The sequence below is a fragment of the Acanthochromis polyacanthus genome, chromosome 23 (genome assembly GCF_021347895.1).
Source record: "Acanthochromis polyacanthus isolate Apoly-LR-REF ecotype Palm Island chromosome 23, KAUST_Apoly_ChrSc, whole genome shotgun sequence".
NCBI lineage: Eukaryota > Metazoa > Chordata > Actinopteri > Pomacentridae > Acanthochromis > Acanthochromis polyacanthus.
In genome coordinates this window covers 26,104,902-26,125,836 of record NC_067135.1, presented here as the reverse complement: position 1 = coordinate 26,125,836, position 20,935 = coordinate 26,104,902, and the positions used below count along the sequence as shown (strand labels likewise).

The 20,935-nt window shown below is 38.5% G+C and overlaps 1 protein-coding gene and 1 long non-coding RNA gene across 2 annotated transcripts in view; one reads left to right on the top strand and one right to left on the bottom strand.

The window, feature by feature from the left end:
* LOC110946484 (butyrophilin subfamily 2 member A2-like) overlaps positions 1-20,935 on the bottom strand; it is a 417,600-nt gene that overhangs the window by 312,524 nt on the left and 84,141 nt on the right. The gene's annotated exons all lie outside the window — the stretch shown is intronic.
* On the top strand, positions 5,975-6,380 carry LOC127532350 (uncharacterized). Its single transcript, XR_007939731.1, has 2 exons — positions 5,975-6,182; positions 6,292-6,380. It is a non-coding gene; the product is annotated as an uncharacterized LOC127532350 (long non-coding RNA).

The window sequence follows — 20,935 nt, the reverse complement described above, 5'->3', positions numbered from 1 at the left end:
TATCAATAACACAGCCTTCCTCCAAAGTTGAACCTCGTAAATCGTCACGAGAGAGAAAGTTAACTCCCAAAATGCTGGAGCTGAAACAGCAAGAGGTCTCTCAAAAGGAGAAGAAGTTTATGTTGTACGACAAATGGAAGGAACAGGTTAGAGCAGTACGCCGCTCACTCAGAAACGATTGCTCTGACAAGGACTTGTGTTGCTTGATGGACAATGTTGAAGAGTCAAAAGCCCACGTGAAAGAGGCATATGAAAATATTCGAGCACAGTCTGCACCTTCTACTGATATTAGACGTAAGATGGATTCCTGCTCAGCAGTAACTGCAGATGTGATGGGACTGCTTAAAGTGCGCATGAGCGAAGTGGGACAAGATGACTTTGATACAAAGGCAGAAAATGCAAGATTGCACATGATGCTTGACAAAGAATATGCCCAGTCAATATTTAGTGGCTCAATCCCCAAATCTGTTGGTAGTCAGCAGTCAAAATGTCCATCAGAACAGCAAAGCATCACAGCAAAAAGAATAGACTGCGTTGCACAACTGGCCGCAAAAAGAGCAGAAATGGAAATGGAGTCGGCAATTGCTGCACAAAAACAAGAGCTCAAAAGACTGGAAGATCAGCGAGATCTCCAAGTGATCGCTGCTAGGATGAAAGCTTATTCTGAAGCAGGCTCAGGTGAGATCCCTGGAATAGATGAAGTGAGTTGTCCCCCTGTGATTAATAACAAAGAGATAAAAGATGAACAGTTACATTACACTACAAACTATGATAATGTACAATCAGACAATGCTACAAAGGAAGTTTCTTTAGTACAAGTATTACATGACACAATGGCACTCACCAGACTGCCAGCGCCTGAGCCCTCGGTCTTCTTAGGAGACCCACTGAAGTTCATAGAGTGGAGCGCTAGTTTCAAAGCACTCATAGAACGAAAATGTACAAATCCAGCAGACAGACTGTTTTACCTTCAGAAGTACATCAGCGGTGAAGCACGGTCAGTGCTTGAAGGAAGCTTCTACAGGAAGGATGAAGAAGCTTACAGCCAAGCGTGGGAAGCACTGAATGCTCGTTACGGTCATCCCTTTGTGATCCAGCGTGCATACAGAGAAAAACTGAATAACTGGCCAAAGATTAGTTCACGAGATTCTGTTAAACTTCGACAATACAGCGATTTCCTGACTGCTTGCAGCAATGCCATGTCACACGTTAAAGGTCTTCACGTATTAAATGATTGTAAAGAAAATCAGAGGATGCTCCAAAAACTCCCAGACTGGGTGACTTCTCGATGGAACCGTCATGTAACAAAGCAACTGCAGGACACACAGAAATATCCTAATTTCAAAGAGTTTGCCAAGTTTCTGGCTCATGAAGCAGATGTGGCCTGCAACCCTGTAACATCCCTTTGTGCCTTGAAGTTGTCTGAAGAAAGGCCTTCCAGAGACATGAAACGGGCAAAAGCCAATGTGTTGGTCACAGACACAAAAGAATCTGAAAAACCTAACACAGTAATGAAAACTCAAGCTGTTGTGGTGAACAGCATGAGAGATACAATTGAATCAAAGAGGTTTAACATGCCATTTAATTCCTCTTCAAGCCCAGTTAAATGCATGTACTGTAGTGAAAGTCATTCCATCCACAAATGCCAGACATTCGCTACTAAGACATCAGAGGAAAAGAAAAGATTCATACTGGAGAAAAATCTGTGTTTTGGCTGTCTTAAGAAAGGACACAATTCAAAGGACTGCAGAAACAAAGCAACCTGTAACATATGCAAGAAACACCATCCAACACCGATGCATGAGAATCGCAGCACAGCTCCAGAGACATCTCCTCGTGCTGTTGTGCAGACAGCAGAAATGTCAACTTCACTCTCTTGCTCTGTAGACAAAGGTGATGGTGGGAGCACATCCATGATAGTGCCTGTGTGGCTCTCATCGGTCACAAGCCCTGAAACAGAGACATTAGTATACGCTTTGTTAGATACGCAGAGTAGCACTACCTTTGTAGACAGTGGTGTGTGTGAGAAGATGGGAGCAGGATTAGAGCCGGTCAAGTTAAAGCTTACCACTTTGATGGGAAAGGATTCCATCGTTCAGAGTGACAGAGTTAGTGGTCTTAGAGTCAGAGGGTTTTCCTCACATAGCTTAGTTAACTTGCCACCTGCATACACCAGAGAATTCATCCCACTTGAACGCTCACACATTCCCACAGCTGCAACAGCACAGAGATGGAAACATCTGAATGTTATAGCACAAGAGATACCAGAGTTGTTAGAATGTGAAGTCGGACTCTTAATAGGCTATGACTGTAGCAGAGCATTAGCGCCACGACAAGTTATTACTGGTGGTGATGAAGAGCCATATGCCATTAGGACTGACTTAGGATGGAGCATTGTTGGTAGCTCACCAAAGATTGTTAAGTCAACAGAAGTGACAGGTCTCTGCCATCGTGTGTCTGTCAAAGAGCTTCCATCGTTAACACCAGCTGTTGTCATCAGAGTCCTCGAATCTGACTTTAGAGACACAAATTATGGGGAAAAGACTATATCACAAGATGATATTCACTTCATGCAAATCCTGAACCAGACAATACACCAGAACTCAGATGGCCATCTAGAAATGCCACTTCCTTTTAAAACACGTCCACACCTACCAGAAAATAAGCAACTTGCTCTAGTGCGACTGAAGCACCTGAAAAGGAAATTGGAGAGAAATCCAAAGTTTAAAGAGGACTATGTTAAGTTCATGGCAGGCGTCATTGAAGGTGGAGAAGCAGAGAGAGCTGAAGATGTGCCACAAGATGGAAATGTGTGGTATATTCCACATCAAGGGGTTTATCACCCGAGAAAGCCTGAAAAAATTAGAGTTGTGTTTGATTGTTCTGCCAAATATGAAGGCACCGCTCTAAACGACCACTTACTGACAGGACCTGATCTCACCAATAGTCTGACAGGGGTTCTCTGTAGATTTCGCAAACATCCAGTAGCAGTTATCTGTGATGTGGAGAAAATGTTTCATAGATTTCATGTAAGCAGAGAGGACAGAAACTATTTGCGCTTTCTTTGGTGGGAACAGGGCGATACCAATTCAGAGCCAAAGGAATATCGCATGAAGGTTCACCTTTTCGGGGCAGCATCGTCCCCTGGGTGCGCGAACTATGGTATGAAGTTCTTAGCAAGTGAGAATGAGAGAGTATCCATCTGCAGCCAATTTCATTAAGAAAAGTTTTTATGTTGATGATGGCCTCATCAGTGTAGAGTCAGCAGATGAAGCCAAAAAACTAGTGAAAGAGACACAAACTGTGTTTGCAAAGGGGAAACTGCATCTCCACAAGTTTATCTCCAACAACAGAGAAATCCTAGAGTTCATTCCTGACTGCGAACGAGCAAGTGGAGTTCATGATGTAAATCTCAGCCATGGCGATCTACCTGTGCAGACTGTGTTGGGAGTAAAGTGGAATGTGAGCAGTGACATTTTCTGTGTCAGTGGATCCCTCGAAGAAAAACCAGCAACTCGGAGAGGAATCCTTTCAACCGTTGCATCTGTGTTTGACCCCCTCGGCTTCCTTGCTCCATTTCTCCTCCTAGGAAAGAAAGTGCTACAAGGAATGTGTCAAAAGGGCATAGCATGGGATGACCCGCTGCCCCAAGACTTACACCCACAGTGGAAGAATTGGCTGAATGATCTAAAGAGTCTGCAAAAACTCCAAATCCCAAGATGCTTTGCTCCTGAAGCTCTAACTAAAGCTCAAAGGGTTGAGTTGCATCATTTTTCAGATGCAAGTAGTTATGGATACGGTCAATGTTCATACATACGAGTGGTGAGTGAAGATAAAGTTCATTGCTCATTAATCATCGGCAAGGCCAGAGTCGCTCCCACAAAAGTTGTAACCATACCAAGGCTTGAGCTAACAGCCGCTGTGGTGTCAGCAGCAGTCAGCTGCATGTTGAAAGAAGAGCTGGAACTCAAGATCGACCAGGAATACTTTTGGACTGATTCAAAAGTAGTTCTCGGCTACATCGCTAATGAAGCCCGTAGATTTCACGTTTTTGTAGCCAACAGAGTTCAGAGAATCAGAGACATGACAGATGTAGCTCAGTGGGATTACATTGAAACTGATCAAAATCCGGCTGATCATGCCTCCAGAGGCCTCAGGGTGGCAGACTTGATCACTTCCAACTGGTTTACTGGACCAAAATTTCTCTGGGAGAGAGAAATTTCCTCACCTAAAGCAACTCCAGAGCTTATAGTAGGAGATCCTGAGATAAAAACAACACAAGCGCTGCAAATCAGTGTAGTTCAGGAAGAGAATTTCATGGACAGATTCAAACGATTTTCTAAATGGCACACTGCATTGAATGTAGTAGCTCGGATCCTACGGCTAGCGCAAAGGAACAGATCACAAGATCTCATAACAGTTGAGGAAAGGAGAAAAGCAAGTTTAGTGCTTGTGAGGTTAGCACAGAGAGATGCCTTCAAAGAGGAAATACAGAAGCTTAAGTGGGCAAAATTGCCACATAATAATAAGTTGTTTCAGCTTGATCCAGTACTGCAGGAGGGTGTCCTCAGGGTGGGAGGGAGATTAAAAGCAGCTTCCTTACCTCATGACCTGAAACATCCTGCCATCTTGCCAAAAGATCCTGAATCACTGTCATGAGAAAACGCAGCATCAAGGCAGAGGTCAGACCCTCAATGAACTGAGAGCAAATGGCTACTGGATTGTTGGTGGCAGCAAGGTTGTAGCAAATCAAATCAAACAATGTGTCCCATGCAGAAGAGCTCGCAGGCCTACAGAAATACAAAAAATGGCTGATCTGCCTGTGAACCGTACTGACCCCTCACCACCATTCTCATTTTGCGGGATGGATTGTTTTGGACCCTTTTCAGCTAAACAGGGTCGGAAAGAGAGCAAGAGATACGGTCTGATATTCACTTGCTTATCATCAAGAGCCATTCACATAGAAATGCTTGAAGATCTAACAACAGATGCCTTCATTAATGCATTACGGTGTTTTATCGCCATCAGAGGACCTGTAAGAGAGATCAGATCTGATCAGGGAACAAATTTTGTCGGAGCAAAAAATGAGTTTTCAAAGACACTAAAGGAAATGGACAAAGACAGATTGGCTGCTTATTTAGCAGAGAAACAGTGTGACCTTGTTATGAATGTACCTGATGCCAGTCACATGGGAGGCGTATGGGAACGGCAGATTAGGACGGTGAGGAGTGTTATGACTTGGACTCTCTCAAAGAGTGCTGGGAGGTTGGATGATGCATCCTTGAGAACATTTTTCTACGAAGCCATGTCAATAATAAATAGCCGCCCGCTCACCACTGACAGCATCAGTGATCCTAAAGGTGAAGAGCCGCTTACAGCAAACCATTTGCTCACCATGAAAACCTCTGTTCCTCTTCCTCCCCTGGGAAAGTTTGTGGCAGAAGATCTGTACGCCAAGAAAAGGTGGCGCAGAGTGCAGTATTTGTCTGAACAATTCTGGTGTAGATGGAAGAAAGAATACTTGACAAACATTACTCTAAGGCAAAAGTGGCATTCTCCACGACGTAATGTTAAGATTGGAGATGTTGTCATTCTCAGAGAAGAGGGATGTCCTCGCAATGAATGGAGACTGGGGAAAGTTTTGAATGTCTGTACAGATGGTGATGGTCTGGTGCGTAAAGCCACCATACAAATAGGTAACAAGAAATTAGGAAAGGAAGGTCAAAGGCTCACTAATCCATCTGTCATTGAACGTCCAGTTCATAAACTTGTTGTTTTAGTGGAAAGTAATTAAATGTTTGTATTCACATCCACAAAAACATGTAACATGTACTTGTGTTGAGAGTTAGAGGAAACATTGTTGAGAGATTCTTCTCTCATATCAATTTTTTGTGTTGTTCATGAAATTGCTAAATTTATTTATGGTTAAAAGAAATCATAAATTGTAGCAATTTGGTGGGAGTGTAACTGTTGAAGTTCCACATTGAAAAGGAATTAACTCATATTCCAATGTTGAAAGGTTTGTTGTTGTTTACGATTTAATTTAATTTGAAATTTGTGAACATGCGGATATTTATTTTGAAAGAGTACCTGGCGTTGTCAGGAATTGTGGGTAACCGCGCTCTCAGAGCAAGGTCAGAGCTACCATGACAAGCTACACAACAGTTCCAGAGGCGCACACGGTAAATTATTTTGTTTTATGTAAAGATTTGGTTGTTTTGATGGTATTTAAGTTCTCTGTTACTTTATTTATGTCGCACTGAGAGAACCTTTGTTTGAATTCTTTTCCAGTTTTCACGGTGTCCATACTTTTATGTGTCCACGGTGTCTGTATGAGGAATATATGTCGTCGAAGGAATGGAATTAAATTAAGAAGTGGACATCAGTATGAATCGTGGCCTTATTTGGGAACTCGTGTAGTTATACCTATTTTGTCATTGACAAATAGCACATATGAACTTTCTGGTGCTATAAAGTAGTTTTAGATTGTAAAATGCTGCTGCTGTGATGCCTTTGTTCTGTTTTCCTGCAGAGGAGGAGTTTCTGAGGTTTAGGTTTTGCTTTAACTTTATCAGAACAATGGAAACCACCTCCACAGAGATGATGACATGAAAACAACAAACCTGAGAAACTGCTAGAATGTGGATCAACCATTTAACTGACTGTAAAATCTCTCACTCTGTCTGACCTGCACTCATAAACAAACCCTAAAACTAGAGCACTGACTCATTCCTACAGTCTTTATTCTGATCATACACAGAAATATGTTTAGAAAACCTGACAAACCTCAATTATCTGAGTCTTGAACTTTCAGTATTAACTCACCAACAACCAGTTCAACAGTAGATCCTCGACCCAGTGTAGGAATGAAGCATCTGTATTTTCCCTTATCAGACGGTTTCACTTTGGAGAGGTTCAGGGAAATGTCTCCAAACTCCAGTTTACTAAATAACAATGACGTTCTTCCTTTATAATCAGGATGTTTTGAACTTTCCAGTTCCTCTTTATCCCACCACACATAGACATATGAAGGGTCTAGGTCTTCTCTGGACCACTCTACGGACATGTCTGAAGCATCAATGGCAGGTTCCAGCCGACATGACAAAATAACGTCATCACCAACCGTTGCCAGGACCGGCTGAGACGGACCGACAACCTGGGAAAGACCTGGAGAAAAGCAGGTTGGGATTTTACAGCTTTTAAAGGCAGGAAACAAATGACTACTAGTTGATTTTTTGTTGAGGAAACATATTTTAGAACGTTCTTCTATAAGATGTTACTGAGCAGCTTCCATATTTAATCATCTTTGTGTTTAAATGTACATTTTGATGGTGTGTGTCGGTTACCTGAACAGTTTTGTGTCAGAAGAAGGAAAACTAAAGCTGTGAAGGAACTGAGCTGAGTCCATGGTTTAGATGAAGAATCATGAAGTTCTGAAAACTGAAATAAATCACATGTTAAATGTACTGAGGAACATGCTGATTGGAAATATCATTGTACATCTGAGCAACATAAGTCATCCACCAATCAGATTCTAGATCATCAAAGATCTCCAACATCTGGATCAGATAAAACACTTTAACTTTCTAGATCTTGAAGACACTAATTATTGTAGAATTATCAATTACCTTATTGTTATTCTTATTTCAGACTGATCAATAATCTAAATGTGTGTTCTGTAATATCAGAATGTAAGTTTGCTGTAAATTTTAGTTGAATATCTTACTGAGGTCTGTTTTTGACTAATTCTGATTTTATTTTTATATTTCACCTTAAAAGCTTTTGATCTTGCTTTGCTTGGTGTCTTTTTTTTCCAGCAAAACCTCACCTATGTGATTCTACAGTTATTCATACATTTTGATATAATGTATGAACCCACGAGACCTAAAATTGCAAAAAAAAAAAACAAAAAAACAAAAACAAAGTATGAGTAGGAAAAATTAGATTTTTTCTTTTTACTGTGGACACCATGAACATGTGAACCCAACCCTTTTCAGAACTTAGAATGCAAATATAAATGGTTTATATACAAAATAATGTGCAAATTTAGCAGTAAACAGAGTTATATACCACTATTTGCACTAAAATGCAAGAAATCTTTAGGCGCTTTTGCACAACTATTTACAAAATCATCAGGAGTCACAATAAAATTTTACATAAATAATTTTGTGCAACTCCAAAAACTTTTACTGTCCACCACAGTCTCTACAGTGGTAAAAATAATAGAACAGGCTTTAGGAACATGGGGAGAATCTGGAGTTCTGGTGGTCTCCATTGCTAGAATATTATTATTATTATTATTATTATTATTATTATTATTATTGTTATTATTATTATTATTATTCTTTATTGAACACACGTGGGCTAACATGATGTCCTGAGACTGTGGACACTTTGTGTGTCTTTTACATTTTTTTAGAGTTTTTCTGTCATTTTATGGCATTAAATGAAATAAAATGTTAGATGTAGGATGAAAGGTGTTGTTTTTCAAGACAAAATTATGTAAAATGACATGAAAAAGGGCAAAAAGGATTCTGATAACATACTAGATGGCATATAGTTACAGTGTAGTGGTATAGGCTGTCAAACCGCTAAACCAGAAACACATCTATTTAGTAAAAACTAATTCTATACATCATGTTGTCCCTAATACACTACATTACAATCCATAATTCAGCACAGAAGATTTCTCCTTTTTCTTCATTTTGGCTTCTTTAATGAGCTCAGTCACCAAAATCTTGCATCAATCACTTTTTTTTTTTTTTTTTTTTTACAGATTAAAAGTGAGTATTCAGTTTACAGCAGTGAAACTTTACATATTAGCTACAAAAACTTGTCTTTTGCATCCTGTACACTTTCTAAACACTGTTTAACAACTTGTATATCTAAAAAAAAAGTGATGCTTTCCATTTGATTAAGGCTATAAAAAGCTTTGCAGCAAGATTTAATTTAAAGTCAAACATAGCCGACCTACCTGTGTCATGGCTGCAACTGTTTCCTCGTCTGTGAAACCAGCCAGACGATGTTTTTCTAACTTGGATCCACCCTCTTCATGACATGACTTGTCTTACTATCAGATCAACAGGTCAGATCAGGTGAGGAATGAACTTATAAAAACAGAAACTCCAACAGGGTTGCTGCCTGCAGTGACAAGTGAAAGATAACACAAGCCAACACAGTGAATTAAATGAGGTTGAATGTCATTACTTTTGAGTATTTTGTTGCTTTCAGTGTAATAGTTAAACATGTTGGAGAAGAGTTTGTCCTCAAATGAATCCTCATCATATCATGACTGAAATCTCATGTATGTAAACCAAGATGTGTTGAGAAAAGAACAGAGACATTACATCCTTCTATACTAAAGGTTTTACTACATTTATCAACCCTCTGAGCCCCGAAACCTGCTGACAGGTTTGAAAGGAATGTTAACTTTAAAGATCATCACAAAATGGTCCCGTTTTAAGTTGTTCAAAGCGATTCTCACAGGTAAAGTAACCAAAGTCAAGATTAGCATGATGTTTAATCAAAATCCCTTTATTCCACATCTTATTAAAATCAATGATAAGTATTTTGCACAAAATCCAGTAAAAAAAAATGAATAAAAAAATGTGCTGCACATCTGCTTCTCTCATTTCAAACTGACCAATCAGGTCAGAGATCTACTCTTATTGTCAGAGTTAACAGCAAATAAACTGAATTGTCTTTAAATTCTTCCAGCCACAAAGCCTGAATTCATAAATCCACTCTCAGTCATTAACTCTGAACATCCAAACTGAACAAAACATTCATGGCTTCTTGTGTATTCACCTTCATTATTTTGAATTGTTGTTGTCCAATCAGGTTTGAGAGATCAGCTGTTGAGGTCTGTTTCCTCTTTAAGCTGCAGGACAAGATGGCCACCCAACTCTGACAGGTGGTGATTTTCTGACTTAATTTCCTTTAAATGTGTCAAACAAATGGACTTAACTTCAGCCTGTAGCCAGTGATGGCTGATCGAGGCTTTGTTGAAGCTTTGGCACTTCATTCAAAACGTGGTTCATTCCTCCAGGCTTCAATAACACTCAGTGCTCGAGTAGGACATCTAGTGGTCAATAAAGTGAAATGCAATCGAGACGTGTTACTGATGAGTTCATGGATTGTTTTGGATTTGATTTGTCATGCACATTCCTGTTCAACTATACTTGATGAGTGTATAGTTTCTAGTGTATACGACAACAATAATACTAGTAATAACACGGATAGTAACTACTGAAGAGCATGTTTCTTATTTGTCATGTCTGTGTGTAACCCTCTATACTCTTCACTTATATTTTGTCCTATGAAACATTTAAATGGTGCTGCTACATTCATGAGATGTGCTCTACAAATACAGACATCTGTAATTTTCATGAGACTGGAGTAAATACAGATTATATTATGGGTTTTGGCAAAGTATGTCTTGAGTTTCATGATAAAGAGGGTGTGCTTGAAAAAACAGATCCGTGTATGTGCTTGTGTAACTGGTTATGAGTTTTTATTAAGAAATAATTTATCCACAGGTTTCTGACTCAAGTTGTTTCTTCTTTTACAGACCATCTCCCCAGTCTTGGAAGAAACTCGTTCACATGACACAGATGAGGCTGGGGTGCACAGGAAAGGTTTGGCTACATTCTACAGGTTCAGGTAAACAGTTTTGTAGGAGGTCCACTATGTCAGCAGGTCTGCAGTTCTTTCCAGGAGAGGATCAACCAGATACCCGTTCTCTTCCACAACTGCATTAGCTGTGGCGCTTTGCATTTACCAGGCTCTTTAAAAAAGTTATCTTTTAAAAATGGACAGAAGGCACCACTGATCAATCAGAAAATGTAAAATATCATCAGATTTTCAACAGTTTAAAACAGTTCTGACAGGAAAAGTCAAACACAAAATTCAAGCTTAGAATTGTGATATTTTATCAACATCACTTTATGCTACATGTCTCAGTTGAAAAAAAGCCTTTTGTGTCAGATCCAGTAAAAAAAAAAAAGTATTATCACAAACAGTACAATTTAAATATCCAGGAAACTCATTTAAACATAGAATAAGTAAGACTGAAGTCAAGTTTCACTGTAGCATTGAATATTTGTTTTTGAGATCTGATTCTATTAAGATTAGATTTTGCTAGTTAACAAAAAGATGCTTTCAGTTTTTAAAAATCTTTGATGATTTTTTTTCTGAGTTCATCACAGTATGTCACATCTTTCAATGAATTAAACAATATTCATTTCTGCCTAAATCTTGCAGATTCATTGGTTTAGAGACATAAACTTGAGTGTCAAGTGAGAGAAGATTTGATAAACTCTTTATTTTATTAATGAAAGTTTTAATAGAAAATGTTTTTGTTGTATAAAATCTTGTTGGTGGTTCTCACTCTGAGGTTATGCCGCCCATTGATCACTCGTGAGACTTGTTCCTTGCACAGATGTTTACTTCATAACACCGTAGAACTGCAGTACAGTAAAGCAATTCACAAAAAAATACATTACTTTCACATTACTGCACCTTTCTTCAATGCATTGGTCTAATATGTCAACAAATAAACGTTAACTAACCACTTTGCGTGCTGCAACCAATGGGAGGGTTAGCTTGAACCGCTGCAAAACTCTGGAAACCACTCTGGAAAACTCCTACACTGCCTTTGAAATACAATATTCCATCTTTAACATACAGCAATATTCAATTTCACCATTCATGCAAACAATAAAAACACTGACCACTCTGCCCACTTTTAGAAACAGGGAGGAAAGCTCAACTCCAGCACATGTCATCTCGTGATCACATGTGAATCAAAACAACAGAAAAGCAAAAGGCAAGAGGAACCAGAGATCGGTGGAAAAATAATTACAGAGCCCCCAAGTGGTCAAAAATTGCAAGTGCACCAAAAACTTCACAGTTTTGACTGTGCTTTCTCAGCTCCTTGGAATTCAAAAGAAACGTCTTAATCATATATTTAAAACATGTAAACTTATTAGCCATCAACTTATTGCCTGCATTTACAGAGGTTGTTAGGTTCGGTTTAGCTTCTGAATAACAAGATGCTTTTCAAACCTGCTGCTGGGTTTTGGGATTCAGAGGATGAAGCTCATCAGCCTGAAAACTCTGATTTAAGAACTTCAGGTTTTGTTGCTGTGACAAAACGTTGTCAGTTTGTGAAGTTGAAGCTGTTGACGACATTAACAGAACCTGACTCTTAGATGAATTATTTCTATCAGACCTGATGTTAGTTTTCTTCCTAGCTCTTGTTCTGTGTTTTATTTTAGATACTGGAGATAATTTGAGCTTCTCAGAAATAAACCACATGAGAAAATGTTGGTATTTATTTATAACCAGCAGAGTTCATCTGAAGGCTCTTTAGAAACAACAAGAAGCTCAGTTTGACAACTTCAGTGTTTACTTCTACAGTAAATCAACCTTTAATTCTTCTGTTTAAAAGACATTTATAGATGCAATATTAAGTTTCTCTTTATAATGTCTCTAATGTGATGATTTAGGTGCATTAAATTACTAAACATGTCCAGAAATATTGTAGAAGCTTAATGACATCAGGAAGACAGAGAAACAAAATAAAAACAGTTCAAGTCTAAAGAAAAACTCTTTTAAGGGAAACAAGATTTATTTGAAAAAAAAAAACAAGATTACTGAAGAAAACCTGAAGACGGTCGACACATGAAGGAGGTTAAACTAAAAACTGACTTTAACCTGTAGAAGACATTTTGTTCTGATTGTTTTAATGTTGTACATATTTCTGGTCTTTTCTTGTTGTATCTTCTGTTCATTACAACTTTGATAAAACAACAAACCTCAGAACTGAACATGGATTTAATTTGATAAAAATACAAATCCAACACTTTTGGCAATAAAATTTAAATGATAAAAGTAATTCTGAATTTGATAGATAGATTAAACCTTTATGAATCCAACAGCGGGGAAATTTACATTGTACAGCAGCAAATAGAACACTTGAATCAAAGAGAGTGCAGCACACAATGCACACAGTGCACATATATAAATAAAAGATTTTCTTCAGAAGAAGAAAAGAAAGCAGTATTTATGAAATTGCACAGCATCATTATTTACATTTTTATTGCTCTATATTATTATTATTTAATTAAAAAATTATCTTAGTTGATCAAGACTAAGTTTCCTCATGTTTATTGACATTACAGCAGTCTGAAGATCTCTCCATTGTTGATGATGACGGTGAACTGCAGTTGGTCTGCAGACCTGCTGTAGGTATAGTGCGACCACACCACACCAACATTGTCAGGACGCTTGTAGAAACTGTTAACAGCATTACCTGTTATTTAATGAACCATTTGGAATATTTTTACATGTATTTGATCATCATTTTGAAAATTTAATGTACATATTTACACAGTATTCAGAAGGTTCATGTCCAAGTAAACAACATTACCTCAGAGGAAATGTTCTTGAGACGGATGTAGCGGCCCTGTTCATGGACGTCTTCTACAGTGATGGGTGCTGTCATCGATCTCCCACCGGCTGAGCTGGTTTGATTGATCTCCTCCAGCTGAGAGACAACACACAGGTCAGTTATTCAGGTATGTGTGTGTGTGTGTGTGTGTGTGTGTGTGTGTGTGTGTGTGTGTGTGTGTGTGTGTGTGTGTGTGTGTGTGTGTGTGTGGGCAGGTTTCACTGACAGTATGGGGACCCATATCTGTTTACACAGTCACATTACAGGGACACGGCTGATACAATGTAATCTATGAAAGAACCTAAATTAATGATTCATGTGTTTCAATGATTCCATCAGAGAAAGTTCAGAGTTATAGGAGTCATTGTAAACTAAAGACTGTCATAATATTTACGATCTTTACAAGTGGATACCAACTATCAACTTTTGTTCATGACTGTATGAAGTTGTGTCTCATTAACTGTTACCATGACAACAAAATGTTACTTGTATTACATAGCCGACTCTTGCAGTTGGGTCATTCCAGGTGAAATGTCCAGATATTCCTTGGGGGTGTTGCTGCACCATCTTCAAATTAGTCCTAAATTTTTATGCCATTAGATAGTCACAAAAGTACTTTCTATGCAAAATTGTAGGCCTGTAGCTCAAATAGTTTCTGAGTTGTGGGGGTCTGAAATTTTCAGAATTTGGGCGATAAAAGCCTCGCCAGCGTTTTTTTTTTCATCTTTAAGTGGTTATTTCTCAGCCTCGAGACATACCAGAGAGCTGTGAGTTGGTAAACAAGGCCTCTGCATGTAGCTAGTGCCCCACAAACATCCCCAGGTGTTTCCCTACACTCTGCAGGCCATGGGGGCTTGCTAAAAATGCTTAAAAAAAATAAGAGATTAAAATTAAGAGTTTGCTAAGTTATCACACAAGTTTGTGTAGAATGGAACCCAGGGGTGTTAGAACACTTCTGTGCAGTATTTCTAGTACTTTTAAGGTCCCAAACCCCACTCGTGAGTAGGTATCTCTTAATTTGTAGCATTTTTAGCAAGCCCCCATGGCCTGCAGAGTGTAGGAAAACACCTGGGGATGTTTGTGGGGCACTAGCTACATGCAGAGGCCTTGTTTACCAACTCACAGCTCTCTGGTATGTCTAGAGGCTGAAAAATAACCACTTAAAGATGAAAAAAATGCTGGCGAGGCTTTTTATAGCCCAAATTCTGAAAATTTCAGACCCCCACAACTCAGAATCTATTTGTGCTACACGCATACAATTTTGCATAGGAAGTACTTTTGTGACTATCTAATGGCATACAAATTTAGGACTAATTTGAAAATGGTGGGGCAACCACACGGAATGATCCAGTTGCTGGAAGTACTGCTTTTCATTCAAAATTAACTGACATTTATCAAAGTCAAAAGCACTTTTATTTTTGCACCCATCACATTTTTATTTACAGTGGCTCACTTTTACTGCAATAAAAAATCCTGCACTTATGTGGAAACAGAACAACATGAAGAAGTAGAGGGAACCTGGAAATGACTTCTATGCAGTTTGAGACAGTTATGCCACAAACACACCTTCTCATTCAACGTTTTTTCTTTATTTTTGCTATTTTCTAGAATGTAGATACAAACTGAAGACATCAAAACTATTAAAGAAGATATATGGAATTGTGTAGCAAACAAATAATTTTGAAATAATTCTAAATATGTCATATATTTTAGATTCTTCAAAGTAGCCACCTTTGGCTTTGATTACAGCTTTGCTCTTGGCATTTCCTCAATGAGCTTCATGAGGTAGTCACCTGAAATGGTTTTCAGTTCACCAAAATCCAGAGAATTTTGCTGGATTGTGTTTGATTTTTTTGGGGAATGTTCTTAAAGAAAATATTAGAAACTTTACTGATACACATATATATACACATACAAACATATATATATATATATGTATATATATGTATAAAATAAATATTAATAAGGGATAACAGATGACATTTGCAATTACATATTTTGATCTCCAAATATCTAAGTATTTACATTTATATATGTAATGGCTGAACTGAAAAGATTCCCTGGCCTCTGGACCTAAATAATAAGATAACTAAAATTGCAGGTTACATTTGTAGAATGTCTTTTTCGGTGTTTTTTTATTCCAGATCAAATATTCTCTATCAATTGCACGTTTTGACGTTGACAATAAAGTAGACCACATGAAAATCGGTTGAGAAATGAGCAAATTATGATTTATTTTCAATGTACATGCATTGCTTTGAATGGGAACTTTGCCCCCTCCAAGATGGCCGCCACGTAGGCACATCGATTAGCCGGCTGCTACAGCGTGCTGGCGTATCTACTCGTCATATCTATGACAGCACACTATCAGTAACTGTCAGTAGAACATCTGCTAATACTAAGTTCAGACTGTAGATGGCAGTATTTGACAGTATTTAAGCATATCAGTTTGTTCATCAATCTATTAGCTTTTTCCATTCATGTTGATAAAGCTTTTTGTGACTCTTTGAATGTAAATATTCCACTTTTTTTCTGAATTGTTGTTTTTCTGCAACAGCTTTCAGATTTCATGGAGTCGCTGCAGTTTGGTGTAAAAGTCGACGGTTCTAAATAACAATATTTGTTGATTTTAATGCAGTTAAAATAAAAACACAATTTTGTTGTGGAGACTATTTCCATTTTCTGTCTATTTAATATGCTATTATGCCCAATTAATATCATCAGCAGTACTTTTTGGGAGGTTGATTTTACTGCAATTTCACTAAACGGAGAACAACTGAAAAATCAAAGTAAACTGCTGGATATAAGGTAGGAATGCTGTTGAAGCCACATAAGCTATATTTTGATGTATAAATGTGGAGTAAATGGGAAAAAAATAATCAATGAAGCATGAATGAAAACGGTGTTTTTGAGGAGGGAGGTTTCTGCCAGGTGAAGTTTCTCTGTGATTTGATTGGAGCAGGTGTTTGGTGATTGCTTTGCTCCAATCAGAAGCGTGGCCTAATGAGCGGCTCACCTGGATCAGTGGTCAACTGGAACAAATGTACAAAAGCATTTCTGAAAGCATTTGGGGTGAGAAATAATCTGTGCAGCTGAATCTGTCCTGGTTTTAGTTCACCGACGGTTCGTTTAGATGTTTGAGGAAAGTTTTGTGCGGTGGATCTCCATACATTGTATCAAATTTGCGTAAAATAGAAGTCGAGTCTACTTAATGCAAATGAGCTGTGGCCCACTCCTGGAAACACACCACATGTTGCACGCTGGTCCGGTGGTGGTGTGTTTTGTTTACAAGCTGTTGTTCTGAAGCAGCTGCTGTTAAACTCTGAACAAATGAACATCTTCAGGAGAATTTGATCTTTTCTGTTTATTTTCTTCTACTTCAAACTTTGACCTCAACCTCCACAGACTTTCTGCAGAACCACAACATCTCTGCTGCTGTTAACACACTCGGACTGTTTGCTTTTCTATAAACCAGATGAGGAAATTCTACATGAATACAGACACACTCTGATAAAAACAGACTCATTTTCTATGATTTCCTGGTTTTAATGGCAGTAAAAACATCTGGACTCTGTTTAACTTGGTGTTATTCTGAATGAAGCCTGCAGGGGGCAGAGTAGGACTGAAAAGTGTGCAGAAGAACAACAAGCTGCCACTGCTGCACATGGACTCACTTCTGAATTCTCACATTTATCATTTCACTTTTTCTGGGATTTTGTGGAGAAATCATTCCAGCAGATCTTCCAGAAGTAAATATTTGTTAGTGAATTTGTAGCACGTCATTAAACCTGTGAACTCCAAGCAGCAGTTTGTGGATAGTTCTTGGTCCCGTCATGTTTTTCTTCACTGTGGTTCATTTTTCAATCTAAAGTCCTGCAGCTCTTTAGAACAAAATGTTGTCAGTTTGTGAAGTTGAAGACGTTAACAGAACCTGACTCATACATGAACTATTTCTATCAGACACAACTCAGAAGTTTAAAATGCTACAATATTACATACTATGCAGAATTTACATATTACGATTCAAGAGAAAACATGTACAGTTTAGATTCTTAAGTCGTATTTTTCCCCCTGTGCTGGATCAGTGTTACTTTTCTCCCCACAGTCCAAATCCATCAGAGTGATTTTAAGCTGGTTGTAGGTGTGAATGTGAGTGAGTTGTTTGTGTTTGTGATGGACCAACAACCCTCCTAGGGTGTGTCCTGCTGTCATTTAACGTTTATGATGCAATTAGACCATTATATTAGAACAAATAATTACGCTCTGTTCATTCATTTTGACTCAAATGGTCGTCTTCTCCCTGGTAAAGAAAGCTCAGAAGCTACTGGACTTCTTAAGGCAGGGATATCAAACATGCGGCCCGCGGGCCAAAACCGGCCCTCCAGAGAGTCCAATCTTTGGACACTTTGTAAAATGTAAAAATTACAAAGAAGATATTAACAGCAGATTATAAATTTGTAACCCGTGACAGGTTGTTTTGGTCATAAAGTAAAATACTACATTACTCATTGTTCTTTTATCATTTTGTGTCACTTTTTTTGTAATATTTTGTATTGTTTTTGTTGTTTTTCTCTTTTTTTGTCTGAAGGTACACGTCCACTAGATGCGAGTTTCCCATCTGTTAACGCGTTACATTTGAAAATGGTGTGGATGGTGGGCGGTCCCCAGCAGGCCACAACATTGTCTCCTGGCAGCACTCGAGCAACAGCGGGCCGCTATGTGGGTTAGGGTTAGGGTTAGGGTTAGGGTTGGGGTGAGGGTTGGGATTTATACATGACTGAAAAGGAGAATATGAAATTGAAATATTGAGGAAATAAAAATAGCTTTACTTCAAGACTTTTTAAAAGAGGTTAATGGCAGTCTGGTATAACATTTATTTGGATAGCCTCATGTTGTAGATATATTTCTTATTTTCAACAGGTAACTAGACAGGATGCAAACCAATCTCAAATCTATGACAACTTAAAAGAAATCCTGATTTCAGATGTCTGCTTTGTGAGCTAACTGAGTGAATCAAAATATTTTCCCACTTTCTCCATTAAAATGAGTCAATTGTTTGAACATACCGTTATCCAGTGTACCGCTGATCTATGAATCACCTGGTAGGAAACAAATACTTCCCCAGGAAAATGTAGCCATGTAGTAAAACCATAGAGATGGAAATGCAATAAAGCTGCATCTTTCTGTAATACCACAAATTACATGGTGCTCTCCAGCTAAATTGTGTTGCTGGCACAGACAGCTCGGTGTAAGTTCGCAATAGATACAATCCAGAAAGTCCACCAATGAACCAACGCAGCTGTCTAACGGCATTGTGTAATGCCTGGACATGTCTGTTGGCTGATCATCTTGTGCTGGCTAGCCATATTATAACAATAGGCAGATGACCGCTACCTTCCAGTTCTCTAACTGTAATTACTGACGAATGTTATAGCAAAGTACCACAATAAACTTCTGTTGAATGTTATTGTGTCGATAGCCTCAAGTGTATAAAGTAGGGTGAATGCAGTGTGAGAGTGAGTGGATGGTGGTGGTGGGAAGGAGCCGATGGCGTGAATTAGCAGCCCCGCTTCTGTCAGTCTACCCCAGGGCAGCTGTGGCTACATATGAAGCTTACCACCATCGTGTTTGGGAGTGAATGAACAATGCAGTTGTAAAGCGTCTTTGAGTGCCTAGAAAAGCGCTATATAAAAGCAATGCTTTATTATTATTATGTACGATCTAACCGATGCTTTGAAAAATGTTTCAACTTACTTTCTTGACTTCTACCCGCTCGAAACCGTCTCACCTTTGAATCACTGCAGGCCTGTTGGTAGTTGAGAGCGCTGATGCATTAAAATCATAAAGTGCTTTACAATAAAATACTAGAAAAAAACAATTTTAAATACATATATAAAACAGAATAAGAAAAATGTCAACCAAATGCTCTTCTAAACAACAGTGTCTTCAGTCCACAGATTCTGCAAAACGCAGAGACAAAGGCAAAGCATTTCACAACGTGGGGGCCACAAACTGAAAAGATCTCTGTCCTCGAGTTCTGAAGTTTACATGAGGGATTACAAGCAGGTTCTGACCTGAGGAACGAAGAGCACGACCAGGAGAGTAAGGAGTCAACATCTCCAGGATATAATGTGGAGCTTGACCATGCAAAGCCCTGAAGGTGACAACTAAAATCTTAAAATCAATCCTGAATTTGACAGGGAGCCAGTGTAAGGCTGATAACACAGGAGTGATATGGGACATTTTGGAAGTTCCAGTCAACAGTCTGACAGCCAAATTTTGGACAAGTTGTAACTTTTCAAGATAGGTCTGATTTAAACAAGAAAAAACAGAGTTACAATAGTCCAACCGTGAAGATATAAAAGCATGGATAACCATTTCCAAATCCTTCTTTGAGAGCATTTTTCGAATTTTTGAAATGTTTCTTAAGTGATAACAATTTCTCACAAGCTGCTTACTGTGCGCCTCAAAGGACATGGCCTGGTCAAATACAACCCCCAGGTTTCTAAGGCTGGATTTGACAGATGCGTCAAGTGAACCAAGATGCTGCTTGATATGTGCAATCTGGTTATCAGGAGCAAGAATGAGTGTTTCAGTCTTATTACAATTTATTTGTAAGCAGTTTGAGGCAAGCCAGTCTTTGATGCAGGTCCCACATTCTAGAAATGATGATAAACGATGGATTTCAGACTCTTTAAAAGAACAATAGACTTGAATATCATCTGCATAGAGGTGGTAGGATACATTTTTAAAGCTACCAATAATCCGTCCCAGGGGTAAAATATACAATAAAAATAAAATAGGGCCCAAAACTGACCCCTGTGCAACACCACAGGTCAAAGCAGAGACATCAGACATAACACTGTTAATAGATACATTAAAAGTTCTCCCACGTATATAAGAAGAAAACCATTGGAGGACAGATCCTGAAAACCCCATTTCATTTTTAAGTCGACTGATCAATATACTGTGATCTACAGTATCAAAAGCGGAGGTTAAATCTAAAAGTACGAGGACAGTAAAGCGGCAAGAGTCTGCAGCCATCAACACATCGTCTGTTACATTGACAAGAGCAGTTTTCAAAAACCCAGACTGAAATGAATCAAACAAGTTTTGCTGTTCCATAAAATGTGTCAATTGTCCTGCCACTATTTTTTCCAGAACTTTGGACACAAAAGGGAGTTTTGAAATAGGCCTATAGTTTTTAGGCTCAGAAGGATCAAAGTTTGGCTTTTTTAGAATAGGGTTGACCACTGCATGTTTAAAAAAGCTGGGAACCAAACCAGATTTAAAAGAAAGATTAATCAGTTTTACAACCCAAGGGCCAACAACGTCAAAGGTTTTTATAAACAGAGATGTGGGAACAATGTCAGTAGGACTTGATGACAGTTTCATTTTTCCTATTAACACCTTCACATCCTGTAGGCAAACAGGAGTGAAGGAAGACCAAGAACACATTGGGGCAAATTCAACAGAGCAAAA